The 26,681-nt window shown below is 33.2% G+C and overlaps 1 long non-coding RNA gene across 1 annotated transcript; it reads left to right on the forward strand.

Moving 5' to 3' along the window:
- Window positions 1-1,369: 1,369 nt before the first annotated feature.
- Window positions 1,370-5,208, forward strand: LOC141686922 (uncharacterized). Its single transcript, XR_012560855.1, has 8 exons — window positions 1,370-1,698; window positions 2,075-2,209; window positions 2,308-2,385; window positions 2,691-2,954; window positions 3,055-3,258; window positions 3,344-4,064; window positions 4,317-4,504; window positions 4,971-5,208. It is a non-coding gene; the product is annotated as an uncharacterized LOC141686922 (long non-coding RNA).
- Window positions 5,209-26,681: the final 21,473 nt, after the last annotated feature.

The raw sequence follows: 26,681 nt of genomic DNA on the forward strand, positions 1-26,681 counted from the left end.
TGTAGAATTAGAAGTGAAATTGGAAAATGAGGAGAACTTATCCAGAAAAGACCCCGCATGGGGATGGACAGACGGAGGATGATATCTATGCATCCAAAATTTGAAGAACTGCCATTGAGATGGACTGGACTCCTCTAGTCTTGTTTAAAATATTTTGTAACACAGTAGTCTATCGCATGGTTTTCAACTATTTCATGTCATTCTAGTGTTGTATGTTTAGTACACATTGTTACGTATTAATCATTAGTAAACCACTACCTACAAAATTTTTAATATTTCATCTTTATATAATAGTATAGATATATCAAAATAAATATTTTATTTTATTTTGAAATTCTTCGAGGTGATTTTTAAGATCTAAAAATATTCAAAATACTACCCTGCTACTCTAAACAAACAAAATAAAGATATGTTTACACAAAATCCGAACCACAAGATCAAAATCAAATCAACCGTAATCAGTAGGACTCTCTAGTTCTCTCACTAAGCAGGGATTTCTTTTGAAATTCCTACAATGCATATGTATGTATTATATGAGTAAAATTCTATGAAGACCATGTTTTTCTTGGAGACCACGGAGACCACTTATATTTTGCAACTAAAATCTTGCATAAACATTATAAAATGTAATATTTTACGAATTATGTTCTACAAAGATCATTATTTTATTCAAAATATTGAATATCATACATGTACTTGCATGTAGAACATTACAAAATGTTTTATCCTACGAAACATGTTTAGTTTGCAAAAAAAATTGTTTAGATTACAGAATATACACATTATACTTATTAAACTTAAATGATATTCAATAATTTTAATAAATTAGTGATATTCATAAACATACTTCAGATTATAATATATTTTATAGGGTTTTGATTGCAGAACATAGGGGTCTCCGTGGTCTACAACAAAAATGTGGTGACTCATATATATATATGCATTTTTTCAAATAGAAATAATCCTTAAAATGAAAACTAGAAAATAACTTTTAAAATTTGTATTAAGCTTTCTTTATTTTTAACACTAACATTTTACTAGTTCACACAATAACTTTCCTAATTTTAAAATTTAGCCCTCGAGGACCCACCACTACTAGAAATAGTGCCTACGACATCACCCTTTTAACATCGGTTAGAAATTTCACCGATGTTAAAAGCAGTTTTAACATCGATCGCTTCAAAACCGATGTTAAAGGTATTGTCAGACATCGGTATCTTAACTAACCGATGTTTATAATCGTTTTAAAAAAAAAAAAAAAAGGTCCGTTTATTTCTTTCCCCCATTAATACACCAAAAAATTCCCCACTTAACCAAAAATTTTATTCTCAGTTTTTCCGGTTCTCCCCTCTCTCTCTCATTCTCTTTTCTCTTTTCTCTCTTCTCTCTCACTGTCTCATCTCTCTTCTCTCAGTCTCTCTTCTCCCTCGTCTCTCACTGCCTCTCTTCTCAATCACTCTCTCTAAACCTAATTATACCCCTATTTGTACTAATCTTTAATTAAACTGGATTAATTCCTAAATCGAGCTCGATTGGTGCTAAATAATCTTGAAAGAAGTTGGGTGTACTCAATTTATGTGAGAAAAGTAAGTTTATTTCGAATTTATTTTCAAATTTTATGTTTTTATTTTAATAAAGTTTTGTTTACAGGTCTTTGGAGCTTTGTTAGTGTTAAAAAAATTGGGTTTGCTTGATTAGGTAAGATTAACTTCTAATCTACTCGATTAAAAGTTGGTGTATGTATTGTTAATCTTGAAAGAAGTTGGGTTTACAGATCTTTATAAGCTATACTGGTGGCCTTGTTATTGTTACTGCTAGACAGGTGTTGTATTGATATTAATTTTTTAGAATTTCATGTTGAATCGGAATTTTTGGAGGAAAGCCTATTCAAATTAGAATTTACTGTTGTCATTTCGTACTTGCATAAATGATTTTATTTGTGTAGCTTATAGCTGAAGATTACATTGATGTTCTAACATTAGTGGGGGGATGCTGTGTTTTTCGGTGGCTGTGCAGGGTCCCAAATATTATATTTTCTTAATGATTTGAACTGTTATTTTATCCATGTCTTCAGAGTGCAGCACGTGTGTTGGTTCCTGCTGAATTTGGGGATCATGGGATTAAAGGAATGATACTGGCTGCTAATTATGTTCCATATCTTGGGATCTTCTTAGGAATGCAGATTTCTGTTATTGATTTTGCTCGATCTGTAAGTTAGAGTTTAATTTATAGATTTATTTATGTAGAACGTTCACTGAAAGATAATATACACTTAAGATTAACTGCATTGCTTCATGCATATTGTAGGTGTTGGGTCTATAAAAGTTAAACAGTTCGAAATTTGATGCTCAGACACTAAATCATGTTGTAATTTTTATGCCAGAGGTACATGGCCGTTCATGATAATACTTAACGGTTATGACATCAACAGATGCCTTTTACATTCCTGAGCTCTAAATGCATCACTGCAAAGCTATATGTTATTAGTCGCGGTTAATTAGTGCCATAGGATATCTTGCATGTTCCAACTAATTAAATGTATAAGAATGTTACAACTAAAAAGTTGATTGATGCTGGTCTGGATTGCGGAGCATGCCCATATTAGTAAGTATATAAGACTGGACAAGAGAAATAATGCTTGTCCAGGTATTGGATGGTTCTGACGATATGTTGGTTCGACATCTTATCAGGGAAGAAGTGCTAAAATGGCAGCGCAAGGGTTTGAACATTTTGTAGGAATCAACTTACTTTAAGGTAACCTTGCACGTGTTATATTCACAGAGTCTATTTACTCATCAAGAATCATGTATTATCAGGAAACCAGCCGGACAGACCAGTTCACTTGGGAGTACTGCAAGAATGGTTTGGCATCCACTGGGGAAACACTCGAGCTTTCGCTCTTTTGTTCACTCTAATATTCATTTCACTACCACTAGTTTTGTTCCGTCGAGTAGGTCAGTACAAATAATCAATGTAGACCTCTCTCGTACATACATTAGCTATGTTCCAGTTTAGTGATCCCTGTATCCGTGTTCTTTGTTTTTTGTTTTAAAGAATCATTAAGGTTTAGTTCAGCAGTATCAGTTCTGTTAGCATTGGTGTTTGTGGGGATATGCTCAGGAATGGCAATCTCAGCACTCTTAGAAGGCAAAACAAATACACCAAAGCTCATACCTCAGTTGGACAATCGAGCCTCCTTATTTAACCTCTTCGCTGCATCTCCAGTCACCGTCACTGCATTCACTTTTCACTTCAATGGTTAGTTACAACTAATAGAAACAAGTACTCTTAAATGACACTAATTTTCTGAGGAAATTACTTACGAAAATGTTTTTAATTTCAGTTCATATTATTAGAGGGGCGCTTAGGGAAGCATCAGATATGACCTCAGTTGTTCGAATTTCTCTAGTACTTTGTTCAGGAATCTACTTTACCATTGGGATCTTCGGATACCTGTTGTTTGGGGATTCCATTATGGCAGACATACTTGTAAATTTTGATCAGGGTTGCCAGAAGTTAAAGCTACCCTTGTGATATGTCCTCTTGTTGTTGTGATTCAATGGGTAAATGAGATTGATCGATTTAACTTAAGAGGTAGCAACAAGGTGCTAGTGTGTCATGGAGGCAACAGAGGCAAAACCCTTCATGAATTCTCAGATTATGATTTTGTTATTACTACATATTCTATTGTTGAAGCTGAGTACAGGAAAAATGTTATGCCAGCTAAATATAAATGCATTTGGTGTGGAAAGTTATTATTTTATGAACATAAGATATCTATTCACCTGAAATATTTTGGCGGTCCAAATGCTATTAGAACTAATAAGCAGTCGAAACAGAAGAAGGGTAAGAATCCTCAACTAAACAGATCAGAGAAAGGCAAGGGTGTTGAGTCGGTGGATGAAGGAAAGGAGGAGTCTTCAAAGAAAGGGAAGCATTACAACAAGGATAAGACTTTTGGAGCTGGTTCTTCTACCAACAAGTCGGAAGGAGTTGAATATGGATCTTGTAACGGCAAATCTACTTTACACTCGATGAAATGGGATCGTATTATACTGGAAGAGGTGAGTAGGTGGTTACTGTTAGAAATTATTTCATACTTGGCTGGTCTGATTTCTTATCTCATGTGTGTGGATATGTACATATTTAATTCATCTTTCTCACGGTTACTCTTTTTTGCATCTCTTTGAATCCAGATGATGTAGAATAAATTAGGAGCTGCTCTAATCATTTTTTTTGTCCAAATTTAAGCTTATAAGTGTATTTTTTCTGGTCAAGAGTGTCACCAAATTTCTTACTTACAGCTGCTACTACAGCAGGAAGCATCATTGGGATGACTTTTGTTCGGATGGGGTTTTTCACAACAAATTGTATGTTTGATAAATTCCTGAATCGGCTACTGGTGATACCCCTTTCTACTCTAGCAGGACTATCCAGAAGTGTTATTGATTATTTGTTAGGAGCCACATTCCAAATTACCGGATTTTTTAGTGTTCATAATAAGGTAAGTTTCATATATTGCTTCGCTACACTATTATTTATATATTTTTGTAATTGATATGAAAGGCTCTACAAACATATTCTGATGTGACACGACCCTAGCTAATTTGGTAAAGTTGTTTTAGATAGATTCTCTTCTTCTCACTCTAGCAGCGACAACCAAGCCTTAATCAGTGGTTTTTTTCTTATCTTGACAGTGGTTTTTTTCTTATCTTGACAGCTCTTTGAATTACCCTATTTCGAATTATTGATTTAGTTGAGCTGAGAGCAATGGTTCCTAATCAAGGTACAGGACACCCTACTTTAGTCATTATCCGAGCTGTTGAGCAAATTATGAGAGAGAATTTATTCAACTGTAAAAGTTTTAAAGCAATAGCGGCTAGAGATAACTTTTTAATTTCAGCTTTGTGCTAAATATTCGGTTGTATTGCTTTTAGACTGATTATTAACTCATATTGCTGTGCGACTAGGGAACACAAAGGTAAGATCTATGAAGTCATTGACGAAGCTAGAGCTTTTGTGGAAGTTTTATGTGATGCTACCAACTTTGCTTCAGCTGATACTATTTATGGTTTCGCAGCATATCCATCTGGGGAGAATTGCTTGGGGAATGCGACTTTAGTGAGTTAGATAGGTTAGGAATGTAATTGTAAGTAGATAGTTTTTGATGTTGATGTAGATGTAGATATAGATATAGAAATATGTTGGTTGAATGCTGATATATAAGTTTTTTGGTATATATTTGTTCTCTTTTAGGATTATTTTTTATTGATATAGCTTTTAATTATTAAATGGGTTATTCTAATTGAGAGCTTTGTTTCTGTATTCAATGGGTTGTCCTCATTGAGAAACTTTGGAGGTAATTCTCCAATTTAAAGTTGTATGCTTGGAATCACTTACCTTGTAGTCTGGTGGATCAATTATCATGTAATGTGATGGATTATCGTCCTTGGTGGATAAGAGGGTAAGCCAAGGCTATACCTAAACCTAAATTCAAGTGAGACATGTAATAATCGGAAATACCTAAAATCCCAAAAACATATGTAGGCCTTGGTTCATTGTGACTAGGCCTTATCGTTCGGCATTTTCAGACCGAGTTGGAGTCATAGTTAGATTTGGAGTCGATTCGGGAGTTTTTGTATTAAACTTGGATTAAATAAAATTAAATTAAAAATATGATATTTTTATAACCATACAAATTAATGAGCATGTTCAATTTTTAATTATATTAATTTAATATCTAAATAATTAAAACAATAAAATTAGTTGTTGACCTCTAATTGAAGATGAAACAAAATTGAGTAATGAATTCATTGCTAAACTCTATTTCAATACGTCATTTTTACGTTAAGATTTTAGCGACACCAATGATTTAACCAATGTAAAAGTTTTACTTAATTCATTTCAGTTAATACTTTTTTAAGTTGGTAGTTCTACTCAAAATTTTGTTGTAATACAACCTCTATTTTTTTATATAACGCTTTAATTTTTGCACATATTTCAATCCGCTTATTTAGAAATATAATTTTTTAAATTGTTTTTGTGAATTAAAATACTTATCTATTTTTATTCATAGAAAGAAAATTGTGCAAATATACTTTATCTACCTAGTTAAAGAACATTGAAATGTGTGTAAAAGTTAAAGCGTCATATAAAAAGGGCGTAATGATTTAGCTCAATGCTAGTTATCATGTGAAAATTCCTTAGTATAAAAAACTAATAAGTTTACATAAGTTCATAAAGAGTTTTTTACATTAAGCATCGTGCGTGCATGAGTTCGTCACTATGTGAGTTATCATCAAGAAGCACTTGAATGTATAATTTTACTTTATTGTATTTGACTGGTTAACTACATATCATAACCGGCGTTTCTTGAACACTTTACATCCTCCGCTCTTCTATTTTTTAAGTATGCAATACAACATTTTACATTCATTCAATAAATTATACAAACATGAGCAAGTTAGCTAGGCTACAGCTAATTTGTAATCCGCATCCTTCAGAGTTTCTGGATTGATTGTTTTCTCTATTGTATCAAGTTACACATGGACGGATTTAAGGTGGGCATGGGTGGCCATAGTCCCCTCAAAACCTCTTCATGAGCTTACAATGTTCCAAATTATGTATAAAAATTGATTAGATAGTGTATTTCGTCCTCCCATAAATTAATGATCCCCATATAAATTCACAAATCTTGGAGCATCTCCAACAATGGATTGCCAAAATAGTTGTTAACCTTGTCAAATCATCATTGATATTAATATTTTATTTTCACTCAATTTCATATTAACTTGGCAATATTGTACTCCAATAGTTAGTAACATTTGTAGTCCCTAAATTAAATTATAAATAACTCAAAAACTAAAAAAAGTATTATTAATATACACATTTTATGCTTATATATATAGGATCTTACTCCAGTGAGAACCTGTTTTATTGTGAGATATGAGATTCAATCATAACGACTGATTCTTATACATTATTTAATACTTTACCACATATTAATTTTTTAATATTTAAATATTTTATCACCCTATTCTTTCTAATTCCACCACTTGCCGCCTCCAACCACCGCCGACCTCCATTTCAGGCGACCAACATTTCCGGCGACCACCAATAATCATCACCGTCAAATATAATATCACTTACCACCAGAGAATGAAAAATCACCACAATAAGAAATCACCACCATAATAGCAAAAATCACTCTATCTGAACACCGGTAAACAGAAAATCACCGTCGCAGAAAAAAATCACCACAATTGATCACTTCCTCTACCCACCAGATCCGGCCACTAACTCCATCATTAACTCCAATCACCAATATCATTACCAAAACCACCAAATTTAATTAAAGAACACCACATTTAAAAAAAATCATCACAATATCACTACACCGAGCATATATACAAACCACCAATTACATAAGAATCGCCAAATACAAGCCAAAATCACCACAATTAAATTAAAAAGACTAATACACAACAAAGAAAATGCAATTTTGTAATAAATTAGATTCGTACATGATAAAAGGCTTGTGGAATTTTTGTGATCAAAAATATAAATCGGAGGCTATGTATATCTTTGTAGTCGTTAATTTTCAAGTGAAAGACGTCGGCGGCGATGAGGATGGTGCTGGAGGTAGGGGATGAAGATGGGGAGAGATAGAGGGAAGGGGGAAGGAGAGAGAGAGAGAGAGAGAGAGAGAGAGAGAGAGAGAGAGATGAAAGTCCGAAAATGAGTGATGGAGCGGCGACGGCATCGGGTGGTGGAGGTGGAGAGAGAGAGCACAGGTTGGGGTTGTGTTGATGAGAGGGACTCATGAGAGGGACTGATAAAGAAATTTTTGGGTTGGAACAATAATTGTGTGGTGGGGATTAAAAGAAATTTATAAAAAATTTAAAATAGAGGGCTGAGATAGTTCTCATATCTCACGGTTCTCATTTGAGCAACTCCCTATATATATATATAATTGGAACAATGTAAGCTCGTGGGGAGGTTTTGAGGGGACCATGGCCACCCCATTCCCCCCTAAAATTCGTCCCTGTGTAGTTTGATACAATAGAGACAATGATCAATTCGGGAACTGTAAAGGATTCTGAGTACAGGCTAGCTGAGCTAACTTGCCCATGTTTATATAATTGAATGGATGTAAAAAAATGTTTATATTGGATACTTAAAATGCTGAAGAACTGAGGATGTAGAATGTTAAAAATAGTAAAATCGCACTCAAGTAAAATTTGAACTCAGGTAATTATATACATTGGAGGGCTTTTTGATGGATAACTCACCCAAATGCATGTAAACTTTTTATATTTTTACGGTTAAGAGTAAACGCAATTGAGCTAAAGTATACTGTACTCATCAATCAAAATTTTCAAAACGACCAACTTAAAAAAAATCGTCAAATATTAATAAAGTATTTAGTATTTACTGATCAGAAGTCCATGTCAGCTACATTCTCCACATCATCCACTCACCATTCTCCTGGATCACTCCTCCGTCCTCTTGTCTTGCCTTTGGACCGATTAGGACCACCTTCATTTCTGGTATCCTTATAATTTTTGTTTTATCCTTGTTGTTGGAAAATTTCTGTCTTGGTGCTTATCATAAACTTTGTTCAACCTATTGAGACATGAATGAAATGTTAATAGAGATGTGCTTGTTTTTGTTCAACACTTGTGGTCTTGTTCGCATTTCTTAGATTTTGTCTATTAATCATCATGGTAAAAGAGCTACTAATGCAGCACATTTCCTAAGTTTCTTTTGAGTTTTTTTAGTGCACTTTTTGCTTCTTTTTCATTCCTTGAAAGTATGAAGATGGAGAGAGAGAGAGAGAGGACGGGGAAGGAGAGAGATATAAAAGCCCGGCGATGAGTGATGGAGCGGCAGCGGCGTCAGGTGGTGGTGGAGGTGGAGGGAGAGTGCACGGGTTGGGGTGATGTCGATGAGAGGGAGGGATAAAAAACTGTTGGATTGGACCAATAATTGTGTGGTAAGGATTAAAAAAAATTATAAAAAAATAAAATAAAGGGCTGAGATTAGATCTCATATCTCAATATAATTGGGGATCTCATTTGAGTAACTCCATATATATATATATATATATTAGATAATTTGATGTGCCCCAGATATATTCACAAACCTTACACATTTTAAGGTTTTATACACATAAATTCACAATATGGTTCTTGCAAATCCATAATGTCTCAAAAAAATTTGGCTTCAAAAGTCATGTTCTATATTTTGGCCTTCCAAAAAAAATTTCTGGTTCCATCCCTATAGCTATACTGGTGGAAGTTTCTGATTTATGTTGATACTTACGTTGTTGTTAAATATCAAAGGTGGTATTAGTATAGATGATTGATGTTGACTTCAGTATGGGTGTTCCAAAAAAATTCAGTTTCTGATTTATGCTGATACTTACGTTGTTGTTAAATATCAAAGGTGGTATTAGTATAGATGATTGATGTTGACTTCAGTGTGGGTGTTATGAGCATCAAAGTTCGTATTGATATCTAATTTGATATGACAACAAAGTAAGTATTGATTTCAAGAGTTCGGTTTGAGTAAACTTTATGATTTATTCCATGATCATTGTTTCATGTTATTGTGGTTTACGATATTTCCGTAAACACTGTTTTATGAGTTTTATTCTCGTCAAGATTCAAAGTATTGCTGAAGCATTTCCCTCAAAAATATCAAAATGGTTTTCAATATAATTAAGGAATTAAATCTGGGATTCCTCAACTAAAATTTTATGATTCAGCAACTATTATTCTAAATGTTCTGCTCTAACGCAGATGTCAGTTTTATATCAAAACGACCCTATATATGTTATAATTATCTTGCTGAGCATTTCTTTCGCTCATACTTGCTTGTTTTCAAATCTAACCTCCAGTGAGGATTAGCTTGCGCTGTTTAGCTGCGTAATTCGAGGAAGCAAAGAAGAAGCTTTTGGGAAGGTGGTTGGTCCAGGGTTTGCGGACTAGTGTAAGTTTTATTGTATAAAGTTGTTTATATTATATTATATTATAGTTGTGTATTTTATTTGGGCCTAGTATACTTCATTTCGAAGTATACTAGCGGGTTAAGTTTGGAGATTGAGAATTATTGAAAAGAGTTTTAAAAGGAAGAGAAAAAAATTTATTTGTGGAATTTGGATATCTTGTTTCTAGAACTGTAACCTTAAAAGATCTTGGATTAGTTTATGGTCATAGATGATAAATATCTTCCGCTGCCATTTGTTTATTGATTAAACAGGTTAATTTGGATTGAGGTTTCATAGTGACGACCAAATCCTCTGACCCCGGATTTGGGGGCGTTACAGGTTGGTATCAGAGCTGAGGTTATAGTAAACTAGAAACGAGAGTGTGTAGGAGTGTGTATAGCTATGTGAGGACGTTTGAGCTCATATCGAGTTCCTGTTGAACTATCGGATATAGTACCAATGAGTAAGTTAAGATAGGTGTATTCGTTTGAGATGGTTGTGATGAGCTGGATGGAACTCCGGGAAGCTACAAACTTCTATTGTGGAACCTTTCGAGGATACTATGATTTGACGACGATGAAGATTATCGATATCCCTATAATATGAAGAAGTGTCGAGAATCGGATGACGAGTCAACAGAAGAATTCAAACAGAAGATAAGCATTAAGACTTTGGCAATACCTTCTCTTTCTATAATTTCTTTTGGCCTCTCTCAAAAGAAGTAATTGTTAGAGGATATATTCCCTAACACTCATTTTCAATCATAATTGTGTTTTAAATGTGCCAGAGCCTGTCATGAAGCCTATTTTTTAGGTTTTGATAGCTCTGTCAAGTTATGATAATTAATTCCACTTTTCTTATTTGGTGGATAGTTTCTTGATGATGTGACACCATTTGCTCATTTGGTGCCATAATTTTGTTCTCTGGATTTCATTTCCTTCAGAAATATCAGCTTTGAAATCTTGTCAGCTTTATTCATTTGATTTTCAATCTCTTTCATATTCTTTTATTCTGAATGAGATGAATAACCCTAACTATAGGGGACACAAGGTATCCCTGTCTGTGCGATAGGAGTTGAATGGGACGCCATCACTTGTGTGTGTTGTGAATACATGAAGGTTAACAACCTTTTGTAGTGTCTTAATTTGGACACGCAATACCAAGTTCATTTGATCATATTGATCTCTCAGTTATTCTTTTATTTCAATAATACTTTTTCTCAAATTCAGATTTTGGTTCCGTTATGGTATCAAATTCTTTTCTCTTTGAAATTCTATATTTCATCATCTCAAATATTCGAAGGTATGCCAATCAAGTTAAGCTAAGTTGTCCTGGTCAAGTCAAAGCAGGGTTATGTGATAGGATTACCAAGAGCAACAGTGGACTGCGATGCGGTTAGAATATCAGTGGCGTATAACGAAGTCAATCTGTTTCTTTATTTCTCTCTCTATCTTTCTTTCTTTTCTTCTCTCTATCTTTCTCTCTATTCTTCTTTCTCGCGATCAGTAAAAGTGATTCTATTGAGGAATTGGTCAAAGGACGTGGATGGAACAATGTTGCAAGGTGAAGCTTCAGTGGTAACTGTGTGGTATAAAGAATTGCAGTGTTATTGGAAATTCTAAGAAAAGTTGCATATGCAAGATTGGGAAGTTGGTTAGGAAACCCTTAGTGCTCTCTTCTGCTGATTCCGAGGACGGAATCCTTATAAGGGGGTAGATTGTAATATCCCATATATTCAAATATTATTATTATTATTATTTGGAATTATTAATTTGACTTTTATGTGAATTTTGGTGAATTATCTGATAAGTGGAATTGATGTTTGGGTGTTTAGATTTGACATTATTTGAATATTTGAATTTTTATATGTACACAATAAAATATAGATAATTGTGATATTTTTCTGGTAATTTTTGGACTGTTAGATGATTTTATATTGATTTATGAATTATTAATTATTTTCTAAATAATTACCAAAATTATTTTATAAAGCCGGGAATCGTCCGACTTCAACTGTTTTTGCGTTTTTACAACCCGAAACTCTTCCGAAAACTCCTTCCTAACCTAATCTGCTAATTCCGGACATTTTCCGTGTTTTGACTTTTTCAATCGGGATTACGGTTTGACTCGTGCACGGCCCGGCGCAAGATTTTCGATACGATAGTTATTTCGGTAATCAATAAAACCCGTATTCTCGAGAGACGGGATATTTTTACGTTATTTTCGTATATAGTGTTTTATAAAAAGCCCGGTTTTTATAATTATCCAATTCTGGTATTGAATTGTATCATTTTTATAGTTACTTAGCGGCTAAGCAACTAATTTAACGATCCAAAACGATCCAGAACGATCCAATATTCCATAAATATAAATAGTCTATTTCTTATTTCGTTTATTCTGTTTATTCATTTGCAACCAGTTAAAATACCGTAAATACAGAGAAAAACCCGAGAAACAGAAACGTTTCCGAGAATCAATCACACGAATGAAGGCGTTATCAAACTCTGATTCGGGCGTGCAGCATATCAAAACGAAGCTCTCGAAATCCTCTTTCTGAATCAATCATCAGTTTCTTCCCAGAAATTATGGTAATTTTCTTATTTATTTATTTATATTCGAATTATTTAGTAATTAAATTATGAAAATTTGTTCTTGATGTTGTTGATATAATTTGATGCTTCCATGTTGTAGAGCATGTTTTTCTGGTCGATTTGGTATATTATACTTCAAAAATAGAGTTCAATATCATATAGAAATTAAGGTTTGATTTTCTGAAAATTTCTTGAATATGTGTTCTTGGTGTTCTTGGAGAATTCTGAAAATCAAAGTTAATTTTGAAGGTGTTATTGAACAGCAAATCACAAGTATGAATATCCATTGTGAAGCTCTCAATCTGTTCTATCTGATTTGAGCATCAAAATCAATTGAGGTTTGGTAATTTTCAAATTCGTAATTTTTGGGTTTATACCCGAATTTGGGGTTTTTATTTCTGCTAAACCTGGGTTGGATTAAATGATTTCAGTATATTACTCGTGACCTGAGCTTTGTTTTGAGATATATTTCATTAAATTTGGTGTTAGTTTGTGTAAAATCGGTGTTTGGCCGGAAAATCGGGCTTCAACGGCGGCGAGTTTTCCGTTGGCTTTTCCAGTCGATTCGTCAATGGTTTGAATGATTAGTTGTAGCAGATGAATTCCTGCAGGGTTGTAGAAGATTTTCCCGTGTTTTTGACTGGGTTTGGTTCACTATTAGGCTTGCCGGAAAGCTTGGTGGCCGCCGTTAATGGCGGCCGGCCCCCGGCCCCCGGAGCAGAACTGGGGAAGACGATGGCAAACTTCAGTTTAGCCATCGTTCTTTCGTCCTTTTTACAAACCAGCCCCTGGCTTTTTCAGAAGATTTAAAAATTGGATTTCTGTTTTTATTATTTACAAAAATTGTATTATCTTTTTATAATTACTTTCAGAAAATGTTTGTATTTATTTTAAATTCCAAAAATCAATATTTTTAATTCTGAAAATAATTTTTTTATTTAAAAATAAATCTTAATTATTTAGTTAATTAATTTTAGTTGATAATTAATTATTTAATTAGTCAATTAATTTAAATATTAATTGATTAATTAATTTAATTAATTATTAATTAATTTTAATTGATTATTTAATTAGATTTATTTATTTAAAATTGATTTAAAAATTCTGAAAAATAGTTCGAGCTTTAAAATATTATTTTGAATTATTTTCAGGCTCAATAATTCTTATAAAATTATTTTCGGGTGTTCGAGCCCTATTATTTAATTATTAAATGATTCGGAGATTGTTTTTATTCCGAAAAATGTTCAAAAATTGATAATAAATCAACCGTTCGTCCGTTTAATACAAAACGAACGCGTATAGACTCAGAAAAATATTCTGCTTTCAATAAAAATACTTTCGAGACCCAAATCCTTTTGTTTTGAAAGGTCGCTTGTTTTACGAATCATTCTGAGTCGATTATTGATCGAAAAATCATATGTTTGACCCGATTTCTGTTTTAAACGTACTGAGTCGACCCTTTTGATGAACCGAGTCTTATGTGATATAAATTATGTGATCTATGAATTATGTGCTTATGTGTTATGTGAATTATGTGCATATGTGGATCAAGAGTCCTGTGATTGTCTGTTATAATTATGTGTGGGCTATCGTATGGGTAGATGATAGGATTTTGACGCGTAGTTCATCGAGTGATTATCATTTAGGCGATTAAAGTGTATCTTTTAATTATAGATGCAGATCGTTCGAGTTGATCAGGACAAGACGTTGGATAAAGAATGAGATGGAATGGAATTGGATATCTGGCTTCTAGCAATCGCAGGAGCAACATATTGATGGAGTGTTAAAAAGAAAGATGGTGATGTTTTGAGACAGAATGTCAGAATAGATGCGTCTTTACGAGTGTGACTAACCACTAAAACCCAAAGGCAAGTATCTCTATCATCACTTATTGTTCAAGTGATATTTATTTTAAATCTTTTGATGCAAGTATTGCTTTCCCTATTCTCAGTTTAGAATCGATAAATGTTTTACATATCGTTGAATTAAATAATTCTGTTTATGAAAGTATTCTTCCGCTATTCTATGTTGAGAGTAGCTAAGTGATTTTACTTATCCAATTATCGGATTTACAAATGTTTTGGATTTTGAGAAAAGTGATTTGGTTGCGAGTATTCCTGCCCAAGTGAATGGGAGAATAAAATTATTTAGGATGTCGAAGGATTCGGCTCCTTTTTCAATAAAAAGGTTTTAAGATTGGAATGGTTACTGGTTATTGGTTACAGCGTAGGTGATCGAGATATTGGTCCAGCTGTAATATCTTTCAAGGCTAGTTATGCCTTTTATGGCGCCCTATAGGTACCGTATGTCTTCGGGATACGGGTAGTACCTATATTTACGGTATGGCTGCGGGATACCGGTGCTGTTTCGTGACTGATCATCAGGAACAATGTAATATCCCATATTTTCAAATATTATCATTATTATTATTTGGAATTATTTATGTGATTTTATGTGAATTTTGGTGAATTATCTGATAAGTGGAATTGATGTTTGGGTGTTTATACGTGATATTATTTGAGTATTTGAATTTTTATATGTCCAGAATAAAATATAGATAATTGTGATATTTTTCTGGTAATTTTTGGAGTGTTATATGATTTTATAATGATTTATGTATTATTAAATATTTTCTGAATAATTACCAAAATTATTTTATAAAGCCGGGAATCATCCGACTTCAACCGTTTTCGCGTTTTTACAACCCGAAACTCTTCCGAAAACTCCTTCCTAACCTAATTTGGTAATTCCGGACATTTTCCGTGTTTTGACTTTTTCAATCCGGATTACGGTTTGACCCGTGCGCGGCCCGGCGCAAGATTTTCGATACGATAGTTATTTCGGTAATCAATAAAACCCGTATTCTCGAGAGACGGGATATTTTTACGTTATTTTCGTATATAGTGTTTTATAAAAAGCTCGGTTTTAATAATTATCCAATTCTGGTATTAAATTGTATCGTTAATAGTTACTTAGCGGCTAAGTAATGTATTTTCGGATCCGATATGATCCAATGTGATGCTGGTTATGTGTTTTCGGGATGTCAAATCCCACAAAATTCATGTTGTATTTTTATAAAATCAATCGTATTTCAAATACCCGGTATTTCTGCATCTTTGCATTATTCGCAAATTTTGGGAAATTTTGATACAAATTTTATATTTTATCGCTTTTAAAATTATTCCCCATAATTATTATTTTGGGGCTTAATTATTTTAATTAGGAGATAAAAACACCCTTATTTGATTTTTGGGGATTTATTTTTCAGTTAATATAAATACCAACAGATTTAATTATTTTATTCAGTTTTTTTATAAAAATTTCAGAAAATCAAGAACTTGTTCTTGGGGGTGAAATTCTTTCTCAAACTTTGATTGATGATTTTGGACTAACCAGGAAACCAAATCAAACGCTCTACACACCAAAACGATCCTTGTTTCAAGCCCTTTTTGTTGATATCAACATCACAATCTGAGAGTAAGTATTCATGAAAATCGATTTTTGGTGCTTATTCTTGAATTTCGATTTTTGATTTTGGAGGATTGTTGACTGATTCTGAGTTTACGAATAGCTTTAAAATGATCTTTAGAATCGATTTGAGTGTTTGGTTGAAATGTTTTAGTCCAAGAACGATTAAACCGAGTTCTTGTTTTTCCTTGATTTTGATTTTGTTTTTCTGAATTGTTTGATGATGATTTAAAGTTATTGTCGATTGTAATGAATTGGGGATGATTTAAGCTTCATTTTCGTACCTAGTTCGTTGATTTTGGTGTAGAATCGGATGAATTCGGTGTTGGCCGGAAAAATCCGAGCTCGTCACCGGTTTTAATGGTGATGGTGGCCGGATTTTGGGCTCCTATGATGGTTGGTGACTGCTGTGTTGCATTCGAGTTGTTCGAAGGAATTGGAGTGATTTTGATGAAAAATCGGAGATCTTCTGTGTGTGTAATGGCCGTCGGAAGTCCGCCGGAGTTCAGGGACGGTCGTCGGAATCTGGGGATTTCCCAGAAACCGATGGACCTTCATACCCGACCCGATTGGATCTTCACGACCCGGTTTTGATTCATTTGCCCCCAAATCAGTTCTCTAAAAACATGTTTCTGAATTTCTATTTTAAAAATAATTCAAAAATCCTATTTTAATTTCTGAAAAATTCATTTCTATTTTTAAAAAAAATCATTATTTTAATTCTGAAAATTTATTTTAATTCAAAAATAAATCCAAATTATTTAGTTAATTAATTTTAGTTGATAATTAATTATTTAATTAGTCAATTAATTTAAAAGTTAATTGATTAATTATTTTAATTAGTTATTAATTAATTTTAATTGATTATTTAATTAGATTTAATTATTTATTTTTGATTTAAAAATTCCGAAAAATAGTTTCGAGTTTTAAGATATTATTTTAAATTATTTTCCAGGCTCGATAAATCTTATAAAATTATTTTAGGGTGTTTGAACCCTATAATTTTATTATTAAATGATTCAGAGACCTGTTTTAATTCCGAAAAATGTTCAAAAATTCATATTAAATAAACCGTTCGTCTGTTTAATACGAAACGAACGCGTACAGACTCAGAAAAATATTCCGCTTTCATTAAAAATACTTTCGAGACCCAAATTCTTTTGTTTCGAAATGTCGCTTGTTTTGCAAGTTAGTTCTGAGTCGCTTATTTATCTAAAAGTCATATTTTTGACCAGATGTCACTTTTAAACGTATCGAGTCGACCCTTTTGATGAACCGAGTCATATGTGATATGAATTATGTGATATATGAGTTATGTGCTTATGTGTTATGTGAATTAGGTGTGTATGTGGATCAAGGGTCCTATGTTTGTCTGTTATATTTATGTGAGGGTCATAAGAATCTTGTGTTGGACTGTTTCTTTTATGTGCGGGCTATCGTATGGGTAGACGATAGGCTTTTGACGCGTAGTTCGTCTAGTGATTATCGTTTAGACGATTAAAGTTCTATATTTTAATTATAGATGCGAGTCTTTCAAGACGATCAAAACCAGAGGGCATGGATGAGGACTAGAGTTGAACAGTATGGAATATTGGGTTGCAGCACTGCATGAGCAGTAGACCAAAGAATTAGTAGAAGAAAGGCGGTGATGCTTTGAGACAGAACATCAGAATAGATGCGTCTTTGCGAGTGTGACTAACTGCTAAATCTCAAAGGCAAGTACCCCTGACTTTACTTATCATTCAAGTGACGTTTATTTCGAATTATGTTATGCAAGTATCCCTATCATCACTTATTGTTCAAGTCATATTTATTTTAAATCTTATCATGCAAGTATTGCTTTTCCTATTCTCAGTTTAGAATCGATAAATGTTTTACATATCGCTGAATTATCATGCAAATATTCTTCTGTTATTCTATGTTCAGAATAGCTAAGTGATTTTACTTATCAACTTATTGGATTTACAAATGTTTTGGATTTTGAGAAAGATGACGTTGTTTTGGTTTTTCTGCCCAAGTAAATGGGGGAATAAAAGTTTTTAAGGGTGTCGAGTATTATGACCCCTCTCAATAAAATGTTTTTAAGATTGGATGGTTGCGTAAGAGGCCGTGGCGGCGGTCCAGTGTGAGTTATGTGTTATACAGGATATAACACCTTGCTAGGCCGATATGTGCCTTGGGTACCCCTTTGTTTAGTTGGATATGCTTAGGCATACCGGTGTTGCTCCGCGGCTGATCACCGGCGGCAACACACCGTCGTTCGAGGATTCCAATCTAAATTATTATATTGCTTTTGACATCTTACAAGGAAAGATTATTAAGTATTTTGTTTTCGGATAAAAGATGAAATGTAGTTTAGATTCAGTTTCTGATTTTGAGAATACTTAGTTTGTTGTTAAATATCAAAGGTGGTATTAGTACAGATGATTGGTGTTGACTTCAGTATGGGATGTTGTGAGCATCAAAGTTCGTAGTGATATCTAATTTGATATGATAACAAAATAAGTATTAATATCAAGAGTTGAGTTTTGGGTAAAGTTTATGATTCATTCCCTGATCATTGTTTCATGTTATTGTGGTTTACCATATTTCCGTAAACACTGTTTTTACGAGTTTTATTCTCGTCAAGATTCAAAGTATTGCTGAAGCATGTCGCTCAAGAATATCAAAATGGTTTTGAATACAATTAAGGAATCAATTCTGGGGTTCCTTAACTAAAGTTTTATGATTCAGCAATTATGATTTTTAAATGTTCTGCGCTGATGCAGATGTCGGTTTTATATCAAAACGACCCTATATATGTTATAATTAACTTGCTGAGCATTTCTTCCGCTCATACTTGCCTGTTTTCAAATTTAACCTCCAGTGAGGATTAGCTTGCGCTGTTTAGCTGCGTAATTCGAGGAAGCAAAGAAGAAGCTTTTGGAAGGTGGTTGGTCCAGGGTTTGCGGACTAGTGTAAGTTTTATTATGAAAAGTTGTTTATATTATATTATATTATAGTTGTGTATTTTATTTAGGCCTAGTATACTTCATTTCGAAGTTATACTAGCGGGTTAAGTTTGGATATTGAGAATTATTGAAAAGAGTTTTAAAAGAAAGTGAAAAAAATTATTGTGGAATTTGGATATCTTGTTTCTAGAACTGTAACCTTAAAAGATCTTGGATTAGTTGGGGTCATTTATGATAAATATCTTCCGCTGGCATTTATTATTTGATTTAACAGGTTATTTTGGATTGAGGTTTTATAGTGACGACCAAATCCCTTGACCCCGGATTTGGGGGCGTGACAGGTTGGTATCAGAGCTGAGGTTATAGTAAACTAGAAACGAGAGTGTGTAAGAGTGTGTATAGCTATGTGAGGACGTTTGAGCTCATATCGAGTTCCTGTTGGACTATTGAATATAGTACCAACGAATAAGTTAAGATAAGGCGTATTTGTTTGAGATGATTGTGCTGAACTGGATGGAACTCCGGGAAGCTGCAAATTTCTATTGTGGAATCTTCCGAGACTACGATTCGACGACGATGGATATTATCGATATCCTTAGAATATGAAGAAGTATCTGGAATCGGATGACGAGTCAACAGAAGAGTTCAAATTCAAGATAAATATTAAGACTTTGGCAATACCTTCTCTTTCTATAATTTCTTTTGGCTTCTCTCAGAAAGGGATATCTGTTAGAGGATATATTCCCTAACACTCATTTTCAATCATAACTGTGTTTTAAATGTGTCAGAGGCTGTCATGAAGTCTATTTTTCAGGTTTTGATAACTCTGCCAAGTTATGATAATTTAACTTCCACTTTTCTTATTTGGTGGATGGTTTCTTGGTGATGTGACACCACTTGCTCATTTGGTGTCAGAATTTTGTTCTCTGGATTTCATTTCCTTCAGAATTATCATCTTTGAAATCCTTTCAGTTTTATTCATTTGATTTTGAATTCCTTTGATATTCTTTTATTCTGACTGAGATGAACAACCTTAAATATAAGGGACACAAGGTATACCTGTCTGTGTGATAGGAGTTGGATGGGACGCCATCACTTGTGTGTGTTGTGAATACATGAAGGTTAACAACCTTTAGTAGTGTCTTAATTTGGACACGCAATACCAAGTTCGTTTGATCATATTGATCTCTCAGTTATTATTTCATTTCAACAATACTTTTTCTCCAATTCAGATTCTATCCTGTTATGATATGAAATTCTTTTCTTTTCTATGATTTATCATTCCAAATATTCGAAGGTATGCCAATCAAGTTAAGCTGAGTTATTTTGGTCAAGTCAAAGTAAAGCGATGTGATGGAATTACCAAGGACGACAGTGGACTGTAATGCGATTAAAATATTAGTGGCATATACCGAAGTCAATCTGTTTCTTTATTTCTCTCTTTATCTATCTTTATTTTCTTTTCTCTATCTTTCTCTCTATTTTTCTTTCTCGCGATCAGTAAAAAGTGATTCTATTGAAGAATTGGTCAAAGGGTGTGAATGGAACAGTGGTGCACAGTGAAGCTCCTGTAAAAGTTTTATTATACAAGGAATACAAGATTCATTTGAGATTATGGAAAATTGAGGTTATTTGGAAATGCAAAGTTGATTAGAAAACCCTTAGTGCTTTCTTTTGCTGATTCCGAGGACGGAATCCTTATAAGGTGGGTAGATTGTAATATCCCATATTTTCAAATATTATCATTATTATTATTTGGAATTATTTATGTGATTTTATGTGAATTTTGGTGAATTATCTGATAAGTGGAATTGATGTTTGGGTGTTTATACGTGATATTATTTGAGTATTTGAATTTTTATATGTCCAGAATAAAATATAGATAATTGTGATATTTTTCTGGTAATTTTTGGAGTGTTATATGATTTTATAATGATTTATGTATTATTAAATATTTTCTGAATAATTACCAAAATTATTTTATAAAGCCGGGAATCATCCGACTTCAACCGTTTTCGCGTTTTTACAACCCGAAACTCTTCCGAAAACTCCTTCCTAACCTAATTTGGTAATTCCGGACATTTTCCGTGTTTTGACTTTTTCAATCCGGATTACGGTTTGACCCGTGCGCGGCCCGGCGCAAGATTTTCGATACGATAGTTATTTCGGTAATCAATAAAACCCGTATTCTCGAGAGACGGGATATTTTTACGTTATTTTCGTATATAGTGTTTTATAAAAAGCTCGGTTTTAATAATTATCCAATTCTGGTATTAAATTGTATCGTTAATAGTTACTTAGCGGCTAAGTAATGTATTTTCGGATCCGATATGATCCAATGTGATGCTGGTTATGTGTTTTCGGGATGTCAAATCCCACAAAATTCATGTTGTATTTTTATAAAATCAATCGTATTTCAAATACCCGGTATTTCTGCATCTTTGCATTATTCGCAAATTTTGGGAAATTTTGATACAAATTTTATATTTTATCGCTTTTAAAATTATTCCCCATAATTATTATTTTGGGGCTTAATTATTTTAATTAGGAGATAAAAACACCCTTATTTGATTTTTGGGGATTTATTTTTCAGTTAATATAAATACCAACAGATTTAATTATTTTATTCAGTTTTTTTATAAAAATTTCAGAAAATCAAGAACTTGTTCTTGGGGGTGAAATTCTTTCTCAAACTTTGATTGATGATTTTGGACTAACCAGGAAACCAAATCAAACGCTCTACACACCAAAACGATCCTTGTTTCAAGCCCTTTTTGTTGATATCAACATCACAATCTGAGAGTAAGTATTCATGAAAATCGATTTTTGGTGCTTATTCTTGAATTTCGATTTTTGATTTTGGAGGATTGTTGACTGATTCTGAGTTTACGAATAGCTTTAAAATGATCTTTAGAATCGATTTGAGTGTTTGGTTGAAATGTTTTAGTCCAAGAACGATTAAACCGAGTTCTTGTTTTTCCTTGATTTTGATTTTGTTTTTCTGAATTGTTTGATGATGATTTAAAGTTATTGTCGATTGTAATGAATTGGGGATGATTTAAGCTTCATTTTCGTACCTAGTTCGTTGATTTTGGTGTAGAATCGGATGAATTCGGTGTTGGCCGGAAAAATCCGAGCTCGTCACCGGTTTTAATGGTGATGGTGGCCGGATTTTGGGCTCCTATGATGGTTGGTGACTGCTGTGTTGCATTCGAGTTGTTCGAAGGAATTGGAGTGATTTTGATGAAAAATCGGAGATCTTCTGTGTGTGTAATGGCCGTCGGAAGTCCGCCGGAGTTCAGGGACGGTCGTCGGAATCTGGGGATTTCCCAGAAACCGATGGACCTTCATACCCGACCCGATTGGATCTTCACGACCCGGTTTTGATTCATTTGCCCCCAAATCAGTTCTCTAAAAACATGTTTCTGAATTTCTATTTTAAAAATAATTCAAAAATCCTATTTTAATTTCTGAAAAATTCATTTCTATTTTTAAAAAAAATCATTATTTTAATTCTGAAAATTTATTTTAATTCAAAAATAAATCCAAATTATTTAGTTAATTAATTTTAGTTGATAATTAATTATTTAATTAGTCAATTAATTTAAAAGTTAATTGATTAATTATTTTAATTAGTTATTAATTAATTTTAATTGATTATTTAATTAGATTTAATTATTTATTTTTGATTTAAAAATTCCGAAAAATAGTTTCGAGTTTTAAGATATTATTTTAAATTATTTTCCAGGCTCGATAAATCTTATAAAATTATTTTAGGGTGTTTGAACCCTATAATTTTATTATTAAATGATTCAGAGACCTGTTTTAATTCCGAAAAATGTTCAAAAATTCATATTAAATAAACCGTTCGTCTGTTTAATACGAAACGAACGCGTACAGACTCAGAAAAATATTCCGCTTTCATTAAAAATACTTTCGAGACCCAAATTCTTTTGTTTCGAAATGTCGCTTGTTTTGCAAGTTAGTTCTGAGTCGCTTATTTATCTAAAAGTCATATTTTTGACCAGATGTCACTTTTAAACGTATCGAGTCGACCCTTTTGATGAACCGAGTCATATGTGATATGAATTATGTGATATATGAGTTATGTGCTTATGTGTTATGTGAATTAGGTGTGTATGTGGATCAAGGGTCCTATGTTTGTCTGTTATATTTATGTGAGGGTCATAAGAATCTTGTGTTGGACTGTTTCTTTTATGTGCGGGCTATCGTATGGGTAGACGATAGGCTTTTGACGCGTAGTTCGTCTAGTGATTATCGTTTAGACGATTAAAGTTCTATATTTTAATTATAGATGCGAGTCTTTCAAGACGATCAAAACCAGAGGGCATGGATGAGGACTAGAGTTGAACAGTATGGAATATTGGGTTGCAGCACTGCATGAGCAGTAGACCAAAGAATTAGTAGAAGAAAGGCGGTGATGCTTTGAGACAGAACATCAGAATAGATGCGTCTTTGCGAGTGTGACTAACTGCTAAATCTCAAAGGCAAGTACCCCTGACTTTACTTATCATTCAAGTGACGTTTATTTCGAATTATGTTATGCAAGTATCCCTATCATCACTTATTGTTCAAGTCATATTTATTTTAAATCTTATCATGCAAGTATTGCTTTTCCTATTCTCAGTTTAGAATCGATAAATGTTTTACATATCGCTGAATTATCATGCAAATATTCTTCTGTTATTCTATGTTCAGAATAGCTAAGTGATTTTACTTATCAACTTATTGGATTTACAAATGTTTTGGATTTTGAGAAAGATGACGTTGTTTTGGTTTTTCTGCCCAAGTAAATGGGGGAATAAAAGTTTTTAAGGGTGTCGAGTATTATGACCCCTCTCAATAAAATGTTTTTAAGATTGGATGGTTGCGTAAGAGGCCGTGGCGGCGGTCCAGTGTGAGTTATGTGTTATACAGGATATAACACCTTGCTAGGCCGATATGTGCCTTGGGTACCCCTTTGTTTAGTTGGATATGCTTAGGCATACCGGTGTTGCTCCGCGGCTGATCACCGGCGGCAACACACCGTCGTTCGAGGATTCCAATCTAAATTATTATATTGCTTTTGACATCTTACAAGGAAAGATTATTAAGTATTTTGTTTTCGGATAAAAGATGAAATGTAGTTTAGATTCAGTTTCTGATTTTGAGAATACTTAGTTTGTTGTTAAATATCAAAGGTGGTATTAGTACAGATGATTGGTGTTGACTTCAGTATGGGATGTTGTGAGCATCAAAGTTCGTAGTGATATCTAATTTGATATGATAACAAAATAAGTATTAATATCAAGAGTTGAGTTTTGGGTAAAGTTTATGATTCATTCCCTGATCATTGTTTCATGTTATTGTGGTTTACCATATTTCCGTAAACACTGTTTTTACGAGTTTTATTCTCGTCAAGATTCAAAGTATTGCTGAAGCATGTCGCTCAAGAATATCAAAATGGTTTTGAATACAATTAAGGAATCAATTCTGGGGTTCCTTAACTAAAGTTTTATGATTCAGCAATTATGATTTTTAAATGTTCTGCGCTGATGCAGATGTCGGTTTTATATCAAAACGACCCTATATATGTTATAATTAACTTGCTGAGCATTTCTTCCGCTCATACTTGCCTGTTTTCAAATTTAACCTCCAGTGAGGATTAGCTTGCGCTGTTTAGCTGCGTAATTCGAGGAAGCAAAGAAGAAGCTTTTGGAAGGTGGTTGGTCCAGGGTTTGCGGACTAGTGTAAGTTTTATTATGAAAAGTTGTTTATATTATATTATATTATAGTTGTGTATTTTATTTAGGCCTAGTATACTTCATTTCGAAGTTATACTAGCGGGTTAAGTTTGGATATTGAGAATTATTGAAAAGAGTTTTAAAAGAAAGTGAAAAAAATTATTGTGGAATTTGGATATCTTGTTTCTAGAACTGTAACCTTAAAAGATCTTGGATTAGTTGGGGTCATTTATGATAAATATCTTCCGCTGGCATTTATTATTTGATTTAACAGGTTATTTTGGATTGAGGTTTTATAGTGACGACCAAATCCCTTGACCCCGGATTTGGGGGCGTGACAAACAACATAGTGCATAATTGGTTCCAATCTAAATAGATATCTAAAATTCTTTATTGTTTTGATAATCATAGCATAAATGATTTATCAACTGTTTCTGTTTTGGAATAATGGTGAAATGCAGTTTTGATTTAGATTCTGATTTATGCTGATACTTACGTTGTTGTTAAATATCAAAGGTGGTATTAGTATAGATGATTGATGTTGACTTCAGTATGGGTGTTGTGAGCATCAAAGTTCGTATTGATATCTAATTTGATATGACAATAAAGTAAGTATTAATTTCAAGAGTTCGGTTGAGTAAAGTTTATGATTCATTCCATGATCATTGTTTCATGTTATTGTGGTTTACAATATTTCCGTAAACACTGTTTTACGAGTTTTATTCTCGTCAAGATTCAAAGTATTGCTGAAGCATTTCGCTCAAAAATATCAAAATGGTTTTCAATATAATTAAGGAATTAAATCTGGGATTCCTCAACTAAAATTTTATGATTCAGCAACTATGATTCTAAATGTTCTGCTCTAATGCAGATGTCGGTTTTATATCAAAACGACCCTATATATGTTATAATGATCTTGCTGAGCATTTCTTTCGCTCATACTTGCCTGTTTTCAAATCTAACCTCCAGTGAGGATTAGCTTGCGCTGTTTAGCTGCGTAATTCGAGGAAGCAAAGAAGAAGCTCTTGGGAAGGTGGTTGGTCCAGGGTTTGCGGACTAGTATAAGTTTTATTGTATAAAGTTATTTATATTATATTATATTATAGTTGTGTATTTTATTTGGGCCTAGTATACTTCATTTCGAAGTTATACTAGCGGGTTAAGTTTGGAGATTGAGAATTATTGAAAAGAGTTTCAAAAGGAAGTGAAAAAAATTTATTTGTGGAATTTGGATATCTTGTTTCTAGAACTGTAACCTTAAAAGATCTTGGATTAGTTTGGGGTCATAGATGATAAATATCTTCCGCTGCCATTTGTTTATTGATTAAACAGGTTAATTTGGATTGAGGTTTCATAGTGACGACCAAATCCTCTGACCCCGGATTTGGGGGCGTTACAAGCTATGTGAGGAAAGTGACATTTTTTGACAAGTTTGCCGAACGGGTGGATGCTGAATTGAATGCTCAATCTGATGATTCTTTTGTAGTTATTATAGCAAGTGCTAAAGTTAATAAGTACGAAGGTATATTCTGGGAACTCTATCAAACCTTAATCTTAAAATTATAATTCATTGTTGTACCTGAGAATGAACTTCTAATTTCATTTTGTACTTTGATATTTAGGTGAACTTTATCTCACGAACTACCCGGCAACGAGATTCTATATTAACATCAACAACTATAGTGTAAAGGATTTGCAGAAAAAGTAATTACAATTGTAGTATAATAATATTTGCTTATACATTAGGATTGCTTCATTTATACCATATTATGAATATGTTAATTTAGTACTTCTAATATTAGTTCTGATATTAAAAACAGAATGATGGATCCTACTTTCCGAAGAACTCCAGATGATGTTGATGAAAATGACATTGTTCTCTTAAAGAATGTAGAACAGATTTGTAAGCTTGACGAAAATTTCAAAGGGGTAATTT

This window comes from Apium graveolens, chromosome 9 (genome assembly GCF_009905375.1).
Source record: "Apium graveolens cultivar Ventura chromosome 9, ASM990537v1, whole genome shotgun sequence".
NCBI classification, from domain to species: domain Eukaryota; kingdom Viridiplantae; phylum Streptophyta; class Magnoliopsida; order Apiales; family Apiaceae; genus Apium; species Apium graveolens.